Genomic DNA, 22,720 nt, shown 5'->3' with positions numbered 1-22,720 from the left:
AGAAGTGATATGTCCTAAACATCCAATAGCCTCCTATTCATAAATGTGGTGCGTTTCACATTTATGAACAAGACTTTACTAGATGTAGTTTGAGACAATCCTAGAACCATTCTAAACCTTGTGCTATAATTACCAAGTTTGTCACGACCCAGGGGTACACTCTAGATGTAACATGGCGTACTTGACCCCGAAGGGGTCTCATACAAGCCCTTAGCATATCATAACATAAGATAATAGAAAAGTGAGGAAAATTTAAAAAACTTGTATCCATACAATCAAAGTCATTATCATAAAAGCAAACAGAAGTCTTTACTACACTTTGTCTCAAACCATCTAATACAACTTTAGAATAAAACTCTTGGGGCACAGCCCATACAATAGTCTCAACATAGAATAAAAGACATAAAGGAACTAGTGGATTTTGTCCTCGAAGCAATGAGGACTCACCAAGATCTTCAAATCCTTGCAATTTTTAGAAACCTATCTCTAAGATTAGAACTCAATCTCCAAACCCTACATTTGATGAGAATGTAGGCAAAATATGCATTAGTACAAAATGTACTAAATATGTTATCTAGCATAGTCATAAGAGCATATGACAAGGGTTAGTCAATATAAGACATAATCCGAAATCATAAGAAATACTTCATGAAAGATAAACTATAAGCATAAGTGAAATATCATCATAATAAGTAAAGTCTCCAACATAAGCAGCATATAAGCATTATTTGACTCTTAGTCATCTATACCATAATAGACTTATTCTCAAGTAACCTAAAAGCATACATGTGCAATGCATGAATAGCATCCCATAATACCACCCAAGTCATGTATTCCTTTTTGGTCATCTTAATCATAGCCTATATACATGGTCAAGACTTTAAGCTTCTCTGCCATAAGGGCACCATACTCCTAAGTAACCTCGAAGCACACTTGTGCAATGCATGAAAGGCATACCATACTACCCTTCACACTAAGCATAACCTTGAGGTCATCCTAGTCATATTTACCCTCTTTTGGTCTCATTATTAGCTTACTTCATATAGACAAGGGAACTATCACCTTTAGTCAATCATCTCATGGAAGGCAACTATAGCAACAACCCAAGCTAAGTCTATACTATATAAGAGAACACTTCATAAGTAGCTTCAAGTCATACTTGTGCAGTGTATCAATAGTACTATCCACACTAAGTACCACTTTAGTCTATCATACATATTCCCTAGTTGGGGACTAATCCTTCTACTATTTGCCATTAGTCATTTTAGGGACTTCTCTATTTAGTACTAGGCAAGTCACAACACATGAATGAATTCTATTTCTCAATTCAAGGCTACCAAGGAATAGCACCATAAAAGGCTAGACAATGCTATCATCTTTGTAACATTACTATATTAAGCTAAACTGACTAACTTGGAAGGCACACTAACATACAAGTCCAAGCTACTCTAGGAATGGTATAAATGTTCCATCATAGCTATCATGAAATAGTCTTAAACCAACTAAGACATGCTACCCTTACATGCATACTATGATGCTATTGTAAGCTACCCTTAAGAGAGTATGATTCTCAATCCTAAGCTACCCTTAGGAGAGTATAAGTCCTCTATCCTAACCTACCATGAAATGGTCTTGGCCAAACTAAGACATGCTACCATGAAGGCATCCTAATAATGCTAGTTCAAGCTACCCTTAGGACAATATAGATCCTCAATCCTAGGCTACAATGACTATCCCTAACTCAAGCTACTCTTGACATGCATCTTACAATGCTAAGTTAAGCTACCCTTAGGAGAGTATGATTCCTCAATCCTAAGTTATCCTTAAGAGAGTATGATTCCTCAATCCTAAGTTATCCATCTTGGTCTATCTTACCAAGTAAAGCTATACATGAAGGGAACCTATGACACAACTTCAAGCTATTCTATACTAACAAGCTTTGATTCATTTTAGGTTATTAAGTCAACCTAGAATCATTCTATGTGAGAGAACCTTGGATCTCATAGCATATTTATGCCTAACTGTGAATAAGAGAAACAATACACAACAAGATCACATAATATTGGATTTACCCCCAAATCCATAAAATTGATAACTACAAGCTTTATTCGTAAGCTTTACCTCTTAATATCATATTTATACCTATATTTCAAGGTATTCTAATCACATTCTTCATTAGTAGGTGGTTATAGTCATAATTGATCATAAAGGTTCAAATTCAACTTTACTAGTTATGATCCTTCATATTCAATAAGGTCTAGTTCAATTCATGATTATATGTTCCTAACCTTGAACAATTACTACACATGACATTGATTTTATAAGATCACCTATGAATCCTCAATTTCACCTTTCATGGCATAAACCCACATAATATCACATTCATCAATTAGACAAGGGTTTACCATAGAAATCACATAAATCACATAAATTCATAATAATATCATAATTCAATGCTAATTCATTCATAATTAGGTATTATCCACTAGATTGGAATCATACCTAAACACTACCCACAATGTAGGAAGAAATCCTAGCTAGAGTTGGGTTTTGACTTCACAATTGGGGGAAAACCTAGGGGGCTCTATGGGTGGAAGAACCCATAGATGATTAAGCTAACATACCTCAATTGAAATCCCTATCCAAGCTTGAAACAATGGAGGAGAATCTGCCCCTCTTCCTTCTCTTCTTTTTCTTTTTCACTTCTAGAGAGAGAATTATTCGGAGAGCATTTGGGTTCTTTGAAGAATGAATGAAATCACTTAGTTTAGGAGTATATTAGGCTTCTATAGGTGGTTTAAATAATTTACTAACTGATGCTTATCGTGTCCAACGACACTATCCTATGATATGAGTGTCTATGATTGTTGATAATATAGTAACCCAACCAAGGGTTGGGGTCGTGTCCCAAGGGAGCGGTTTTGAGAATTAATAGCCAATTAGAATTTCATTCATATTAGTCGTAGTTAAAGACATTTGAGATAAAAGACATTGTAAATTAATGGATTGACACAAAAGTGTCAAATATCAAAGGGGGGTTTTGTAACAGGTAAATAAACAACAAAATAAACAAGAAAATCAAGTATGGGGAAAAGTTCTTGGGATGTGACCGCAATACAAGTTGAGATAGATTGTTGGGTACATGCTTTCGATAGGAGATTTGCAAAATAATATTGACTAGGCTAAGCTTTAAATGGAAATAAGTTCCCTCTCGGGCAACTTACCCCATTTCAAATGCGTTCCTCTCGGACACCCATTTGCCGCATGAAGACCAGCCTATGCCTTACCCCACTCACTCTCTGGAGCTGAGTGTTAGGATATGGGACTAAGGTTCACCCTCTCGGGCTGAACATCATGTTGACCCACCCCGTAGGCCATTAGTCTAGTGGTTTTGGTTTCGCGACCTCTCTCTCAAGCAAGCCAAAAACACATGGTTGGCTTTGTATTTGCAACTACAAACCCTTTAGATTAAACCACAACCACTAGGTGAAATCACCATTAAAATACATCTACCCTATCATCAAGCAAGACCCAACAAGAATATCAACCCATATTTGTTAAATCACACCCCAAGAATGGAGGTTTTTAGCCACACATCAAGACACAAGAAATTACACCTAACATGATAATGAAATCAACTGGGTATAAGAAATTAAACCTTGAATTAAGCAAAGGAAGATGAATAGAGAAGACCCACTTCCAACTTGGGGAAGATGAACTCCTTTCTTCAAGTTTCCACAAAACCCTCTCCAAACTTGAGAGAAAATATAAGATAAAGTATGTTCTAAGGTGAAAAATAGTAGTTCCACACCAAGTGAAAATTATATTAATTGTTCCACACTAAGTCTACAACTCTACTAGTATTTATAGATTTCACAGATTTTGCTGTAGAGGATTGTTCGGCGACGTTAGTCGAGTTCGCCGACTGACTCGGCGACTCGCCCTTCGTCAGTTTCATCGCCGTTTCATGCTTGCCTTTAGCGTCTTAACGTTCTGGACCTTTGGGCAGTATAGTACTGCTTTGAGGAACTATTCGGTGACGCGTCGACTGTTCCTTTCATCGCCTTTTGATCCACTTCCTTTAGGACTCCGCATACTGGAACACAGGGCGAAATGTGTTCCTTCGGTGATTCGCCAAGCAGACTTGGTGATCCTCAAGTCTTCATTTCTTCGTTCTTTTCAGCCCTTTTTGCTCCATTTTGCGCCTAAGTGTCCATGTTTCTAGTATAACTTCAAATACCTGAAACTTAAGAGTTTTCATTAGATATTGAGGCAAAATAAGCATTCAAAGACGCTATTTCCATTAAAATAAAGCCTTAAATGAGTCCAATTTGTGGACTCATCACTAACCGACCTCCATTAACCCCTAACTAATTACTAATAAACCCCTAGCCCCTAACTTAAAAACTAAATCTTAAAAACTGTCCCCATTCACGAAACCCCCATCCACAGACCTTGGGTGGGTTCACAGATCGTGCTGCAACTCCGTAGGTGCTGGACTGAGGCTACAAGTTGCAGGACAATTCAGGACTTGACCCACGACCCTAACCCATGGGGAGTGGGTCCATCTATAGCCATTAGGTGGCTTCTGTAAGTGCTGCAAATTTGATAGCTTTTGGGGCTATTTTGAGGTCCTCCACAAAGACCCCTTAGGTGGTCGTACCTTGATGCCCTAACCCTAAAACATTCATACTAAGTTCGGGAAGTCATTTTACGAGCCTAACCCTCATCACCAACTCTAAAACTCTCATGCAAGACTCTAGAACTCTCTAGTCTAACTTACTAGTTTTTGGGTTGTTACAGGTGCCTTAGGGGAATAAGAAGGCTAGTGCATTCAAGCTGGTGGACTTTGTGATGGTCCGAGGGGAGAAAGTTAGATGCAGAAGTGATGATATAAATGTTATGTTTGAGCATGCCACCGACTTCATGCATGACTATTAGAGCATGATCCAGACTCAAACTCTGGATGACTTGAAAGGTTGGCTGGCCCCCCTGCTTTCTGACACCACCTTGAGGTGGATTGATGCCGGAGTGCCTATAGAGAAGAAGGATCTCAATGCGGCTAAATATTGGTTTGTATTTATTAGCAGCTTAATCATACCATCCTAGAATGAGTCTATCCTCTGCCACCCAAAGGCAGCCTGCCTTGGGAGTATCATTGCTAGGAAGCGGCTTCATTTGGGCTTGATCATTGAGCAGGAAATGGCCTTGTGGACCAAGCAGCGCCAGACATTCCTCCCATTCCCGGTATTGATCACAGAGTTATGTCGACGGGCTAGAGTTCCACGAGATGAGAAGAGGGATATTGAGATTACACCCACTTCTTTTACCGATATCTAGCATATAGAGGACGAGTACACGAGGGATGAGGCTGGTAGCAGAGGAGCAGCCCTAGTGGACGCATCCCCAGAGGCTGACATTGATATGATACATGCAGAGGCATGCATGCCTACTCTGACCACTAGGCCTTCAGGTACTTCTAGCTCCACTCCTTCCGATGCTCCTGGTACCTCAGCTAGTCCCCCTCCTCCTAGATCTATTGTTGGTACTTTTGCTTCTATGTTTCCGATCACCCAGGGCATTTGGCCTAATCTGCCGATGTGTGTGCCTCCCGGTTAGAGGTCGTTGTTCCTAGGATGATTGAGGGAGCCATTGCTGCTCTATTGACACCTCTCAGGGAATCAATTGGTACCGTTACGGTGAGAGTAGAGGTATGTGAGAGAGGATGGGATTCTATTTCGGAAGTGACGGCATTGAAGGCCGACATTATTGGGTAGAGAAAGGATGTGGACTGTAACACTCCGGAAACTAGTAGACCTAGCTAGGCTTGACGTTAGGGTTAGAGCCTTGAACTTACCTTCCCCTACCTTAAAAATTCATGTATTAGTGTTAGAACATCAAGGTCTAAACCCCAAGGACCAAACCTTGGTCCTTGAGGAAAAGCCTCAAGGAGGTTGCCTGGCAGTGACCTACGGAGGGCACCCACGCCTTGTGGGTCAGCCCACGCCCCGTAGAGAGGAGTCGTGGGTCAAGCCTACCAAACCAGATCCCCGAACCATCCTGAGATCCCGACCCACACTTCACCAGCATGGTCCGTGGGTCGAACCACTATTCGTAGGTGAGGGGGTTGAGGGTCACACCTGGAAGGTAGTTATTAGGAGTTAGTTGAGGGGTAGTTTAGTGTTTTCCATTTTAATTAACTATTAAGTGACGTCATTTTATATTATTTTTGACTAACTATATAAGTGTTTTAATCCCCTAAACTAAGTCATCTAAATAATAACTACCAACTTCCCAAATCAAAATCAATTTCCCCCAAAATCTTCTCTCTAGAACTCCAAGGAAGAAGAAGAAGAAGAAAGTCAAGCTAGGGTTTGAAGTAGAGGACTTTTCCACTAAATTTTGTGAGGATTCTTCATCAAGGTATGGTAGTCCTTGATCCATGGATAGTTTTCATCCATGGAGCCCCTCCAAACTCAATTTAAAACTAGTAGATTCCCCAAAAAGTTAGGGTTTTACTTCAATTCATGGATTCCTTTCCAAAAACGTTTTTATTGATTTAATTACTTTATATTATGATTGAATTGTTGTTTTGTTATAGTTTTATGATGAAATCTCCCTAGAATCCATGAAATCCCATATTTCCCAATTTATGCCTTTGTGATGTGGGTGACTTGATGAAGAAAGAATACTATGAGATTGTGCTTATAGTAATTTATGAATCATGTTATTATCCATATCTAATGTTGTAAATCTAGATGTATTGGATGGAAGGTGATCCTTGACCCAAGAAAGGTAAACATGAGAATTATACATGATTGTAGACTCATTGTATATACTTTATGAACATGATAATAATCTAATTGTTGTGTTGATTGAAAGTTCATTCTCATAAAATCATATTGAACATGATGTGAAAGTTCTTCTAACAATATGATGATTCTAAGGTTAAAAGTCCATTCTCACCTATTGCATTTATGAGCTATTTTATGAATTGTGTTGGATAGTGAGTTAAGGCACTCTTCCATGCAAGTAAACTCAATTTAAGACTAGTGAAATCAAGGTTGATGATAAAGTCAGTGAAGTTTTTATGGTGTTCTACCTTTGCGTAGTCTCGGTCCACAGTGAAAGGCTCTGCACCTGAGCCTCGTTAGACTCAGCTGAAGTGTAAGGTGTAAGTGAAGAAAATAGAAGTCATGCCTTACCTAAGCCTTAGCCTAGTCTATATCCACATCTGACACAACTCCGTACCGACGCCTCACTACCACTTTCATTTTTCAATTAATTAATGGCTAAGCGATTTCATAACCTGAGCTTTCCTTAACCAGCTGACCTTACTTTGTAACCTTAGCCTCCCTTTCTTTATAGTTTTCTAGTTCGACTAAGTAACTTCATAACCTCAACTTACTTTTTTGCTTATTGTAGCATAGGTCTTCGACACTTCAAAAGGGAGCTTCGCCCCTATTTTTTTTGAATTTGAAAGAGCGGGGTCTTACTTATTCACGGGGGATGAAAGACAAATAAAGGGATCAAGGGGCTTTATAATCGGAGAAATAGAAGGGGTGTGGTTGGTGTGTCACTAGGTCGGTGGGGGAACCCGTAGGAAGGGGGGACGACCCGCCGAATTCACATCAGAAATTGCCAACATGAACACAAATGAAATCTTGAATTGCATATAGAAAGAAAACAAACTACTTCTTGAGGTATATGAAGAATGGATTTTTGGTCCCTTTCGTCCAGTGGTTAGGACATCGTCTTTTCATGTTGAACACACGAGTTCGATTCCTGTAAGGGATAGCTACTCATTCCCAACCGCTTTCAGTTAGTGTTCATTACTGAGTGATCGCTCGCTATTTGGCTAGAAAAGATGGTTCGAAAACTTCCTCTCTCCCAGCAAGCAAAATGAGATCACCACTTCTCTCAGTAATGGACTTCTTTTACTTCATAACCTTAGCCTTAGATGTACTTTAATAGATTCTCAAACCTCCAACAGACAGAATCTCCATGTATGCATTCTTTCTCTCCTCCCCTCAGCTATACATCCTTTTTTTGCTTTTGGCCCTTTTTGTTAGGCATTGAACCCTACCCCACAGAGCGGTGTTGAGTGGTGTCCTCCCCTCCCTAATACCTAAACAAAGTTATGTCTATGGAGCCTAAAGCTTAAACCATGGGAGTAAGCAGTAAGTTGGCTTAGTCTCTCGCCCAACCTTCGCTTCTTCAGTGGCCAAGTTGAGGCGTTCAACGTCGGCCTACCACCTTTTTTTTCAAGGTTGAGCTTGTTCAATTGAAGCTAATGCTATGCTGACCTTCCCTTGTTCAAGAGAAAGCGAGGACTTTCTTTTAGCTACCAGCCCAAACAAAAGAGATTAGCCTCTTGATCGATCGATTGATTGGATCGAAGTACGAAGGGGTTGATTGAAGTCTAAGATCAGCCCAAGACTAAGGCCGAGCAACTAGCTGCTGCTGGATTGGACGTCTATCTATCTCACCATGCTCCCCTACTCCTATAAAGGCAGGCGGAAGGAATGCTCTGCTCATCTTTCTTACGGCTCGTTACCGCAGCGCTCGTTCACCCCTTCTGCTTCTTCTATTAATAAAAAAGGTAGTCTTTCCTTGGTAAATAGCGTCTTGAAGTGAAGCGAAGGCATTATTGAAGTAAAGAAATGATGGGTCGGTCAATTGCATTAGGTAGGAGATGCATGACCTGTCTTAACCGCAAGTGCATTCGCTATTCGATTCCATCCTAAATCCCACCAATTCCAAAGTGTGTATCTCTTCTTTACTTTTAAGTGACAAGGGGGTGACAAAGGGTATACTTTCTTCTCTATGTCGCCATCTCATCAATGAGCATAGATTAATAGCGAAGCCTACGCTTTTGTACTTGTCAATTTGTATTCCATTCTTCCAGTATAGTTTTCTTTGATCACAGATCGACAGACGATCCGTCCTTTATGCCCCTTTGTTCCTAAAGCTTGGTCTGACTCTAAGAAAAGAAATTCCTGTGTTTAGGTCCCTACTAAGCAGAATTCGTAAACTCTGCAAAGGCTCTTTGAAGACTTTTTCAAAAGTTTTTAGTAAAAAAAGCAAAAACAATTCTCAACGCCCTTAAGAGGTCGTGATGAGTTAAACTACTCGTGTTGGCATGGAAGTCAGCCAGGTAAACTGATTCCATTTTGCTACTAGGGTTCCAAACCTTCCCCTGAGCTCTAGAATCTAGAAATACCTTTTCAACTCAAGAAATGCTAAAGCTATTTAGAGTTGGTATTTCTAACTAAATCGGAAGGAGGGCCTTAGGCAAAGAGCAACTCTCAAGTACTTTACTTCAGTCCCAGTACTGAAAGACGTGACTTCATGAGTGGATTACGGAAAGAAAGACTTCGCTTAATTCCTGCAAATTGCTTATGTAAGAACTAGTAGAAAGAAAGGGGCATTCCACCACTTGACTATAAGGAAAGGAATTTGAAAAAAATTAAGAAGTAAATTCGTATATAAAGATATGGGTTTCCGGGCTTAGTTCGAAATGGAATCGAATGATTACAAGATAAATAATGAGACAAAGAAGAGCACTTAGACAATATACTTTGAGTACAAGGAAGTCTGTTGGTAGGAATTCCTCAGGGCGTATTACGGTTTTTCACCGAGAGGGTAGATCGAAGCAATTGCAACGAAGAATTGATCTGAAATGAAGCACTTCATCTATAGGCACTGTAGAAAGGATAGAATATGCACCTAATCGTTCTTCTCGAATTACTCTAGTACGATGGACCTGGGGGTCCACCAGATAAAATGCAATACGATAGAAGAGTTCGCTCATCCACATAAGATCCTCGAATCAAAATCAACCACGACTACCATCTGCGGTCCATTTTCGTTCTCTTCCCTTCCTGGGAAAGGGGATCAAAGAAAGGTAGCTTGCTTTTCTCCTGGACGGATGGCGACTTATGTAGTGGTCGGTCTTCCTACCAGAATGCCTTCTTGGCCAAAGAGCCCCTTTTTTACTAGTAAGGACGCATGAAGCAAAAAAACTTGCGCGAAGGACGTTTACTTCTCTGTCATCTCCTCTCTAAAGGCCAAGGGAGAGGCTGCATCCCTTTCCTTCGGTAGCTCTTTTGGTTTCCCAAGGATAGTGGTAGTTGGGGCAAAGCCTGCTTTCTTTGCTCCGCGAATGAGAGAGAAAGTCAGAGGAAAAACATATTCTCTCTTTGCAAGGTCCGAAAGTGGAGAGTGCATAACATTCTATAGGTACATAGGATCAAATGTAAAACAACGCTCTCTTGGCAGAGTTTTAGGCGGCCAGAGACTTTAGGGCTTGTTGGAGCTTCTGAGCGTAATGAATCGAAGCCGAAGACAGATCAAGGTAGCTTGCCTACCAAATCAATAGGCGAAGGGCTGAAAGATGGAACGCGCAAAGTAGATCGTGCACCTGTCGTGTGACCCATTGATCTTAAGCAATGTCTTCCGCGAAGCGACCCACTTAGAAAAAGCACCCCTTTATGTTAGGGGAGCACTAAAATGCAACTTCGATCGGATGCGGGTATCAAATCCTACCGCTGAGATGTCCAGCAGATTCCTGGGTCTTGACAAATAGCCGTCCACCTTTTACATTAGAAGAGAAAAAGGCCCAGGGCATAGCAGGATGAACCAATGTGAATGAGTGTAAGCTTCGTTGCCCGAACACGATTGGTGCTGACCACACTAGGTTCTACCGTGGTAACAAGAGAGGCCAAGCGGTGACAATTGAGAGGTTGTCACTAAGCATTCCTAGTCGCACGAGAAAAGAGGTCAAATGGCAAGGCAAGGCCATACGCTCGTTTGGCTCCTCACAAAGTATAGCTCACATCCAAACATCTGATTAGGGAATAGGGCAACTCCCATGATGCTCCAGCGGAAAGGGAAGGCCTGCTAGGCCGTATTCCCATAGGTGTAGGATTCTTTGAAAAAGTGCGGGCTAACTTAGAGACCTGGGACCCTGGCTTAGAAATGAATAAAGGGAACCTCTTCAAGCTTTCTCGGCCTGCGACTTATGTAGTGGTCTGCCTTATAAAGGTCGCTAAGCCTCGCTTCCCTCTCCCCTTCACTTATTAAGTGGAAAATAGTCGTCGGCAATCTATAAGCGACTTGATCGAGTCTACGAAGCTTTGCTTTTCTTGTAGTCGGCCCGTAATGCCTCCCTTCATTTTCTTGCCTCTTTTCAGCTCAGAATGCCTAATGCTTATTATTTAGTGCTAGAAGCTAACCGCTATAAGCTCACCCTTCGGGTCTCGCTTCTAGCGCAGGAGGCCAAGCATTCTGCCAGACGTCCCGGCCTGGGAGCCTCGTTTGTCTTTGGTACTTCAGTAGATCTTCTAAAATAAAATGCGCTACTTCAACCTTAACTACAACTACATTATGCAAGCCCCGCCGATACCTACCTATAGAGTAAAATTCTAATTAAAAAGTACCAATGATGATGACTTACTAGGTTTATGGATTCAGTCAGCTAAACTCCATCAAACTCCTCAATCAATATCAACAAGATGTCGTGACCGCTTAGGCTTGGTTTACTTTGGTTTGAATGTAAACTAAAATAAGCGGCGTTTATTCAAACAAAGGGAGTCGGAGGTTTCCTTGTTTAGTAGTATGAAAGTAGTTCTACTATTAAGATGTTTAATATTAATAATAAATATATAGTGTTGTAGCTGTAGAACAGAATGACGTTCGCCCTTACTTTGACTTTCTAAGAAGGACTTAAGTAGCTAAGTTTCCAAAAGCTAACACCCCCTATCCTTTATAGTATAGTCGTAAAGGGCTTCTCAGAAAAGTAAGGAAGAAGGCATTCGAAAGGCCGACCACTACCACTATCTCATAGGCATTCTAGTGGTAAAATCGACGACTACACGGCTCTATACCAAGTCATGAGTGATAGCGAAGCCAAGCCTCCGTCTATAGGTGAAGAGACGAAAGCCCGAAGAAGGCCTATGCTATAGTAAGCAAAAAAGTAGGTTGAGGTTATGAAGTCACTTAGTCGTATACTATACAAAGGGAAAGGCATCGGTACAGAGTCACGTCAGTTGTGGATATAGACTAGGCTATAAGGAATGGAGTCTTAAACTATGGACCGAGACTACACTAAGGAGCAAGGAAGCTTGACTGAGAAAATAAGTCAAGGAACGAAGCAGCTTCTCTAATAGCCCCGTTGAATAGGCGGGCAAAGGCTTTTTGAAAAAAAGTCTTTTTTTCTTGTAAATCCATTTTTTTCTATTTAGAGAGAGGAGGCTTCAAGTTCTAGGAAGAGCCGTACGAGACAGCTCACGTACGGTTCGGGAGCCGAGCCCCTGCGCAGGGGCTTAGGTCAACACTTATATAATAGCCAATCATCAATTAGAGGCGGGCAAGATAGTGATGAATTGCGATTGGTCTAAACCTTCGACTAGCGACTTATTGCGGCCTGCCCAGAATGCCCATATAGACTAAGACCTTATTCATACAGCGAAGAAAGGCCGAGTGGAAGGGGGTAGTCAGCTGGCTGCTTCTTTGCCATGCACTTTGCTTCACTTTATTTTTTAGAAGAAAGAGACCAAATGAGAGTGAAAGGCAAGGGCAAGCGATAGAAAAGTCCCTCGCGTGAACTACTACTACTAGAAAATGGTGAGACCATTAGAGAAAGAAGGACCAAGGAGGATCCTATCCTAAAGGAGAAGGAGGAGTAGGAGGAATCAGTTTTCTTTGAAGATCGAGGACCGTAGTGTCCGACAATTATGCCAGCATCGGGATTCATACCTTTTTGTATACTTCCATCCGTAATAATTGGTAGAATTTTACGACTAGAAAATAAGATTAAAAAAAAGACTAGAGATCCTTTTATTCCATATTGGAGTAGAAATCCTTTTATTCCATATCGGAAAAGTTATAGTGGATCTTGTTCTGGCAAAGGTCACCTTAGACTATGGGTATCTGTTCGCGGATGACCTAACTGGCCTTGTGAATTAGTTTCACTCTCCTCCGTCGGGTGAAGGGTGGTTCAGTCAACCGCCAACCCTGACTCCTCCACCAGATAATTCCAGCCTGGAGCTCATTCCAGGTGCGCGAATCGAAGGGGACGGCCCATACCCGGGTTCAAAAGGAGAGAAACTAAAAAAGCTCCATGCCATAGTCGAAGGGCATCTTCGGAGATACTGTGCTTCTGAAGATGGATTGAAAAGGTTTCCTCGTTTGAAAGATAAAAACAAAATTTCTAATATTTTGTGCAACATTTTTCTATTACGAAATTGGACATTGAGACAAAAAGCGAAGAGGAAATCGCTTCGCTTTCTGCCTATTTGGGTCCATTTTGTAAAATACAAACTCTATTTCATATATATTTTGAAAAATACTTATAGTCAGACTAGAGACTAAAGTAGAAGAGTATAAGTGGCCTGCGACTGACAGAAGGCGGTCTCTCTCGGGCTTGGGAAAGACAATTTGGCCGAGAGTGTTGTGTTATTGTTATGTAAGACCAAGGAGGATCCTATCCTAAAGGAGAAGGACGAGTAGGAGGAGGCAGTTTTCTTTGAAGATCGAGGAATGTAGTGTCAGACAGTTATGCCATTTCGTAAGAAGTCTTCTATAGAAGAAAAGCCTGTTACGAGTAAGTGGAGAGGAAAGATCTCCAGAGATTCTTATCTCATTTCATTCCAGTGGCTCAACTAGTAACCAATGGCGAAAACTCAAAAACCCATGGTTTCCCGGTAGAACCCTATTTCGCCTAAGTTGTTTTGGAACCGAAAAAAAAAGCGGTTTTTCTCACAGCTTGCTCATAGTGCAGGTCCAACTTGTATATTATATTTGGCCGAAGAAGCATCAGACATGTTGCAGTTCTTACCTTCTTGGGACTCCATGGACCAAGATCTGTTTCTATTATATGGTCAATAGCGATCTACTTTAGTAGATCATATGGATGTAGAAAAAGCAACTAATTTGGATGAAATAGAAACATCTCTTTTCCATTTCTATTTACCTAGTTCATATCTTTGTTTCGTGTGTTCCTGGGAGGAATTCAATCTCGGAATACCACCTAAATAACTACGGCTAGAGAGTCAAATAGGTCGGGAAGAAAGAGTCTGAGGTCGGGTCGGATGACATACATCTTGGTTGGTTCCACCACCACTAGAGATTGGACATATATATAATCTTTCTTCTAAAAAGGGATTCTTATATATATTATTTAAAAATAGCTGCAAGAAAAAAATTGAAAGCCCTTCTTTTATTGTTGTTCCTCCCAGATACATGGCTTACATACCTGGCTCAACATTCTTGGAAAACAATCGAATTGAGGGTTCGGGAGCCTATAAGTGGAACGTTTGCTATGCTATAAGGACTATGCGCCTACCCGGATTGGCTTCGCTAACGCTCCCGTGTAGGGGTCGGTCTATCCCAAAAATGGGGTCCTCCTATCTGAAAGGGATTGCAAAGCGAGAGAGTTCCCTATTCCGTATCTCGGTCATCTTACCTGCAAGGGTGGCTTCCTCCGTTTCTAGTTTGCATGTCTTTTATTCTAAATTTCCTCCTTTGACTCGTGCATGCTTGCGTTTAGATAGGTTAGATACTTCTTATATTAAGAGAATTATTGTAAAGGAGTAGTAATGGAGTGAAACCCCGATCTAATCTTACATGTCCTAGGACAGTCCTCTGAATAGAGTCCATTGCATCACACAATAATCGGCGGGCAGCCCTCGTACATTTAGCATAAATCGCAGAAAACTCGAAAGTCTGTCCACTCTGAGTGGGCAGAGCCTTATTACCTTATTAATAGGAGGGATGCTAGGAATTGATGCTACGAATTCCATAGCAAGTGAATCAGAATAAGCCCTAGCCCAGCTACTGATTGGAAAGCATTTATCTACAGGTTTTTCACTTTTCATTCATTGAATGACTTGATTCCCAAAGGATGAAGGAAAACTTCTAGTGTACCAAGTTGTAGGTCATACACTATATCTTGCACATGAGATAGAAAAGTAAGAGTTCGGAAAGTTGTCTGACAACCTTCCCAGTTCCCGCTTCGATTCCAAGAGAAAGGAAGGGGCTGATCCGATAGTGCGTGCTGGCCAGTTCGATACTATACTCCTTGCTTTCAGAGTTGGAAAGAGCGAGTGGAATAAATGAAAGGATTTGAACGAAAAGATACGTATATCTTCGAGCTTGAAGTGAACGAATGGAATACTTGAAGTGAGTCTAACTAGTATAACGAGTAAGACAATGAGTACTAGAGCTCCCTACTCTCAGTGGACTACTTAAAGGAGGATAGGGAAAAGTTATGTACAGTTCAAGAGAGATCGACCAAAATCAAATGGGGGATAGAGCAAGGGCTCCACGCTCAAGGGACAGGCTATTCTACATAATACGGATATGTGTATAGCCTTTTTCTTCTTATGATCCTATCGTTTATACTTCAGTGGAATATTATAATTCGGCTTTAGCTGCTTCGTCTGTATCTTCACATTATTCAAATGATCCTGAAGCGGACCTTTCCTTTGAGTTTGTTGTAGCTCGCCCTTACTTAGTTTCCTTCCCTGAGCTAACCTCCCCTACCACGTTTCTATATGCCATTAGGAGAAGTCAGTCTGCACAATCCGCAATCATGAACCACGCTCTGAACTAAAGAAAGGTGCGTATGTATTAACTTACATTCAGAACAAGTAACGGCTGAGCTACCGCGGATGCCTGTGTGAATAAGCACCGAACGGTGTGAACAAACACTGGCAGGCTTCTTGCCAGTGTACGTTAGCGAAGCTAATAGTTCGGATACGCAAATGTTTTCTTGCTCTGTTTCCTTGGTACCCAAACCAGAGAATTATCCACAAAACCGATTCATGCTCCAAACTCGAGAAGAAGCTTTTGAAGGCATTACTTGTACTTGTTATTCCAGTAGTGATTTTTGGCAAGATCAATATATAGTGATCAGTTATGATTGCTCAAACTATGGTACATAGTTTCAAGTTAGGCCTTACTTCAGTATTGGAGGCTTTCTCTCATAAGAATCTTATTTTTATCAATATATGCCTGATCGGCGAGTACAGTCACACCGATAGGTCCGCTACTTGAAAGGCATCGCCTTACTTAGATCACCTGGATTGGATCTTCTTCGACCTCTAGCCATGATGCTCCTCCCTTACCTTGGGCTTCAGTAGGTTTCCTATGCTAGTGAATCAAATCTTTGGCTTTACCGTGTTACTATTCGGAGAATGGAGGTGATCTTTCTCTATCTTCAGTCAGTCATTTCTACCAGCTCCAGCTAACTTTCTTTAGGAAGGAAAGAAAGTCCCATCGATTGAGCTGTTGACGGAATAAGGGCTACTTTCAAACCTGAAAGATGTCCAGGTCTTGGAATCGGGCTAGGAGCAGCTATTGAATTTGTCCAGTCGAAAGGGAAAGGCGATGACTATCAGTTCTGACTCTTTTTCCAAAGAAAGCGAGTGGAATATAAGACAGCGAGTAAGGGAATGAGTTTATCCAAATAAGATCTTAAGAAACGGAGTTTCACTCGACAATAAAGGTTTGGACTGAAACCATTCTCAGACGGAATCGACTGACTTCTAGTTGATCAGATCTAGAGATCTGTTGCCAGTTCCGATAGAAGGAAATGAGTAAGGTTTAGGCTTTACCCAATAGTTGTTGAACCTGAGGTTGGTAATAAACTAAGCTGCTCAGTCTTCTAGCATAGCGGAGTGAGATATATCGAAGAATGAACTTAGCCTTCAACCACAAATGGGGTCCTTTAGGTAGCCGATTGCCCGTTTGCTTCCACTGGCTTATGTCGTGAAAACTCATCAATGAAATAATGAAATGAAGAGAGGGGCTTTTCCCATCCTATGAGCCCTGCGAGCTCATGCGTCGTCAGTCACTCAGAGGATTTTATCGGCCAAAATGCAGCGACGAAGGGCTTACCCCGAGACCTAGCATCGTCGAAGGTCAGGATTAGGGCACGAGTTCTAAAGTGAATCATAAGGGGTCGCATATATAAATTAGGCTTGTGCAAGCAAGGGACACTTTACTTCAAGCGAATAGTGTTGCCTCACTTTAGCTAGGCTGACAATACGATTTCCGACATTGAACTTCAAAAGAAAGGAGGAGAAGACGATCTGCGGCTGCAAGTGTGTATGAAATAACGCGTATATAAGAGTTGTTTGAATGGGTTGTGTCAGCCTTTTCCATGTACTGCAATTGGCAAATCACAAAAGGCAAGCAAGGCCATTTATCTTATCGTTGGATGCACAAATCCCCTCTTCGCCCAAGGAATGCTTACCGAAGGTAAATGTTAACTACTTGAATAAGAAGACCGGAGTCTACCTTCACATTAGGAGTTCCCACATTTCAGATTATGTAAAGTACCCAAGGGCATAAGCCTTTCGGCTGGTTTAAGATGATGAGAAAGAAATGAAAGCCCATTTCAGGTTGATTCGATTCCCCCACTTTCCCAGGAAATGAGTTGTGTAGCGGTTACCTTAGGGTTAGGGAGGGAATAGCCTTTCAGTCAACTAGTAGCAATTCCATAGCTAACTGAAAACACACTTTCTTTTTTTCTTAAGCATCCCGCTTATTCCTGAATGTTAGCTCAGACGCTAGGCAATAGAACGAAGTTAGTTCCTAATTCCCATAGGTTTTGCAGTGCTTCTTCTACCCATCTCGATCAAAAGCCCCTTCTTTCCTCGTCCGAGGGACTTTTTCTTTAGAATTTCTTAATGGAAAGAGAAAACCGTTGTTCGAAATAGAATACAGAGAATCACAAGGAGCTAGAAGAAGACTGTTGCTATCCGGCTATCTCGAAATTCAATGTACGAATAAAGGGGCTTTTAAGCGCTTCCCACGTCTTAGAGCTGCGTATTCAATTCTCAAAAAAAAGTGAGCAGGACTTGCTGCCGTTTAGAAGCACAACATGATGCATATCCGCTCTTAGTACAAACACGTGCAAGACTTTTGCCACGAAGAGCTTCTTGCTCTCTAGGCTTGAAGGCGGCAATCTAGTTTCTATTGAAACAAAATGAAGGAACTTCCGGAGTGAAGATTTAGACTTAAGTCTAAGGCAGCGAGTGAGCCGAGGAGAGGTTGAGTGAAATCGGTAACTTGCCTTTTCGGAATAGGAATGCCCGATGTTCTTGCTCTTCTTCAGTCTTCTTAGGATGAAGCTTTCACTAGAATTTCCTACTCTAAGTTCAGTGACCTGGCACAATCTAATTATTAATTAATAAAACCCAGAATAGGCTCAAGGCCATCTCTTCCAACATTTTCTTACTTCTATCCCTTTGAATAGCAAAGTTGCCCGCGTCTCGTAAGGCCAAGAGTTCTGTCATTCCTCTCTGTCAACTGGAAGTCTAAGGCAAGGAACTTTCAATTCCATTTCTTTTCTTTTCTTTTCATAGACTCTTTTATTGAGACCAAATCATTTCTTCTTTCAAAAAATTTCTCCCCTTCCTGCTATAACTAATAAAAAGAGACTAGCCACAAAAAGAGATGAAATAAGACCGGAGTCGTTCAAAGCGAAAGAAGTTTCGATAACAGACAACTTCTAAAAGAAGAGAAAAGAGAATAGGGGCAAGGGCGGCAACACCAGAGAAGGAGTTAAGACCGCTTAGGCCTTTTACTACTAATGCCCCCGCACTAAAAGAGAGAAATCTAGTAACTTTGGATCTTAGCAGCAGTTTCCAAAAAGACTAGTAGCCCTTATTCCTTGCATCAACAGGCAATCCCGCATAAAAGAAAGGCTACTGACTTGGCTGATTCAACAAACAAGGGAAAAGGGCATCCATTCAAATTGCTCTCATTCCTATGTTGACACCAAGAAAAAGAAACCTTGGAGCCTTCCTCTCTATCCATTCCTTTTTCATAATCATAAAGGATGGAAATTCTTAACTTACTAAACCAGCAACAGCGGAGTAAGCTCCCATATCCGTGAAGGACTGCTTTCCAGCAGAGGAAAACTTCTCGTTGTTGCTCTTGCCATTAAAGAGTAAGATGTTGATTCTATAACAGCTCTGATTCCTTCATCGAGAACAAGAAGGAAGTCTTATAGAACAAACAAGTGCGAAAGAAGGGGGTGGGATCTCTCCTAAAAGAAAGAATTGACCTCGAACCTGTCCTACTCATTCTCCCTTTCCCATTCCTGACCCTCACCCTCAAGTCACGACCTAATGTAAGTTCTTTCAGTCCTTTTTGAGCTAGCATAGTTGATGATATGGAATAGCCCTTCTCTAGCTTGGAGCCTGGAAAAGCGAAGTCCGATCTATGATACGCCATAACCATCTACCCCGTCCCTTGCCTCGTTTGCTAAGCGGGCTCATAGTCCAAGCCTCTTGGTCTGAGGAAGGGGAACCCCATCGTGCTGGCTTGGCATGGAAGGAGGGCTACCCAAAAAGTCTTTTTCGCAGCTTGGTCAGCGTAATCTCAATGCTTATGGCTTTACCCTTATGGATTTACCCAACATTGTTACTCTTCTTACTATATCTAAAATGGGACCGCGAAGACAACCCACCACTGAAACTTGCTTTGCTCTCGCTCGACTCACTTCCACCTGTCTTCTTCCCACTATAGTGAAAGATCTTTCACTTCACCATAGCAGGAACCTCACTAGCCTTCTCGGCCAGTTAGTCTAACCACAGGGATCCCTTTCTGCTTATCCACCCACCGTAAATGATTACTAACGAACTTGGAATACGAATGAGATCAAAAAGTCCATCATTGGGGCAAACGATGCAATAGCTTCGGTTAGAGCAAAGCCCAAAATGGCATAACCAATTAATTATTTTGCCAATGATGGATTTCGCACAACGGAATGAATCGAGGGTTCGAAGGAGAGTTCTATGATCTAGGAAGTCAATCAAATCTCTCTTTTGGTTAAAAACGGTATGGGCTGTGAATCGAATATGTATGTCCTCTAACCGAATTAGCGCATCTTTCTTTCTCTTTGTTTAATAGTGGAGCTCCACTCCAGTGAAGCAATACTGAATTCGGAGAGTTCGATCCATGTACTTTGTTCTGTACACTACAGATTTGACTACTTGCAAACCTCTAACCAAGGCTTGCTTCCTAGGATCTAGTCTATATAATCTATCTATGATCTTTCCCCTCAAGCTAGTTAGGGAACTACCTTCGCTCTGCACCTTATCCTTCGAACCAAGCCAAGAGGAAAAAGGCAAGCTCACTTAGAGGTTGCGGTCATTCTTGATTAATGTAGCTTCGTCTTTCTTATCGGAATTGGTCTTGTCAGATGGATGGCCGATGAGGGAGGCTCTAGAAGGAGAAGAAGTGGATGGAGACTCTGAGGGTTAGGGGATAGGTTTGGTCGAGAATTTCATTACCTAAGTATGCAACAATAGCCACTAAAAGGGTCAGATCTTGTTGAAGAGGAATTGAAAGAAGCGAGACCTTACGGAGTAGGTACGGAAGGGGAGGCCTCTTTAGAGGTAGCTAAAACCCTTTATTTCAGGGAGGCAAGATAGGATCTTTCTTTTAGGTTAGGACCACATACCCTAATTGAGACCCGGAGGGAGGTTGGATCTACTCTAAAGTAGAGTAGTTGTACTTGCCTTTTTCTTAGAGTGCATTGAGGAAGAAGTGGAACTCAGATGGGAACGTAGTCTTGCTGCATCTCCTGAAGGAGAAGGGGCTAACCTATCGAATAAATAAGTTGGATCCTCTGGAGTTAAATCGACTGGAGTAGCTACTTACCTTACTGGTGTCCGAAGAAGTCTCTCGGTACATATGTCATATGAGATGTGAAAGTGATTTCCGACTTAAAGACTACTAGTTGAAGTAGAGCCGACTCTAACATTCGACCAGAAAGGTCAGTGCTGGGAAAGCAAAGAATGGAATGTTTGTTCTAAAGAAGAAGGTTGCTTGATTGTTCTTTTCAGGAACAAACCATAAGGACTCTGTAGATTGCGAGAATCCATGTTCTGATGCTTGCAAAGGCTCATCTACTTCCAACAATCCAACAAAGTGAGTTTCACAGAAAGGAGGTTAGCGAGATCCCAACTCTGAGGAAAGAAAAGAAGCCCGACCAGGAAAAGGCAAGTCGGGTTTCACCACATATGTGTGGTACCTAACCCCACGCAAACGTGGACTTCCTTGGCTTTCTTGGAAAAGAGGCAAGTATCCCTCTCTTTCTATTAGCTCTTGTAGCTATGGGCATTTAGGATAATCTATGTATCTTAAAAGGATAGTTAGAAGCCTTATCCTCTATCTTTTATCCCCCAACATCGTGGTTGTTTGAACGCCTATATTGTTATCTCCGGACTCTACAGACGCTAGTTCTCATCCGTTGTTCTCTCTTAACATCCGGTCTTCAAAATCCTGTCTTTGAGGAAGTCTCCCTGACTTGGATTTAGGGGGCTCACTTGCCCAATGGATGTTCTAATTACTAAGTTGACTACCTTTCCTGCCCTGGTAGCTCTTCAAGTTAGTTTTCTTTGCCTGCCCTCCATGACTAAAGTGAGTAATGGCATAATGTTCTCCCTCTACTCCTACTAGTTCTAGATCTCTCAATCTAGGGCGCCTTTCCTTCACTCTATTCCCAAGTCCTGGGCTAAGCTGAGCTTCGAAGTCGGACTTTCTTCCTAAAGCCAAAGTCCGGCCTCTTCTAAGTGATTTCCTTTCCTGCATTCCTTCCTAAAGGCAGGACTGGGTGGGTTAAGTTGCTCCTTCTTTCCTTTGTACCGAGCTAAAATAAAGAATGATAAAACCTGTGGCCAAGCATAAATAGAGGCATTACTCGGGTGATTTCATACTTCTGCTTCTTCCTATGGATTCCCTACCCAAAGGGGAGGGGTACGGAACATAGGGACTCAAGCCAAGGCCTTTTTTTCATTCTATCGTGCCTATCTATGTGGCTCCCGACTCTAGTTCTATCATTTGATATTCGATCTGGCTAGACGCCCTTCCCTATGGAGGTTCTGTGTAGGATTTCAATCTGAGATTATATTAAAGCAAATAAGACTCTAGGTATAGCGTTACGTCTGGATCGTATGACTTTTTCTTTTTAGTACAAGTTTGACTTAAAAATACAGTTATTGAGCTTCCCCTGCCTACGAGAATGGGTCTCCCCCTATCAACTATCTTATTCACTAACAGATTCTTTGAAATTCAAAGACTTAGTTCATAGATTGCTCTAGATAATGAGAAAGGAGATTAGCCCGGAGTGCAGATTAAGGGAGTACCTGGTGTGCTTCTTTATGAAAGATTCACTGGGCGGAAGTCCAATTAGGTATAGTGTATGCCACATGTTTGCCGATGGATAAGAAAACCGTACCGAGCCTGCCACTTCCTAACCCAGACTTCCAAATCCATTTGATTAGCCCATGGGCTGAATTGGTCCTTTAGGTGGGATTGATCCTTGTACCCATTCTCTCTCGATTAGTATTTGGATAGTGTTCACACAACCGTCCTTTCTCTTTTCTCTTTTGATTGGTATTCCCTATACTCCCATTCTCCTTTTGGTGGAATTCTGTCTCACCTCCAATTAGCTTTTGGCCTCTATTCTAGAGATCGAGCTTCATTTCGTAAGCGTAAGCTATATAAAGAGAGCCATTCTACGACTATGAAGGGTAAGCGAAAAAAGGAAGTTCCTTGACCCGATTCTCTATTCAATTCCACAATCAACTCCACAAATTGAATATCTTATATAATTAATATAAGGCTCCAGAAATAAAGGCAAGCAGTAGGCCTGGTTCACCAGGTTCTACCACTGCAGGGACCAATCATAGTCAAAACA

The 22,720-nt window shown here is 41.6% G+C and overlaps 1 pseudogene; it reads left to right on the top strand.

Annotated features, from left to right (window-relative positions):
- Positions 1-9,548: 9,548 nt before the first annotated feature.
- LOC125864313 (60S ribosomal protein L2, mitochondrial-like) lies at positions 9,549-11,029 on the top strand (annotated as a pseudogene).
- Positions 11,030-22,720: the final 11,691 nt, after the last annotated feature.

Source organism: Solanum stenotomum, chromosome 5 (assembly GCF_019186545.1).
Source record: "Solanum stenotomum isolate F172 chromosome 5, ASM1918654v1, whole genome shotgun sequence".
NCBI lineage: Eukaryota > Viridiplantae > Streptophyta > Magnoliopsida > Solanales > Solanaceae > Solanum > Solanum stenotomum.
This window is presented reverse-complemented; position numbering and strand designations above follow the sequence as displayed.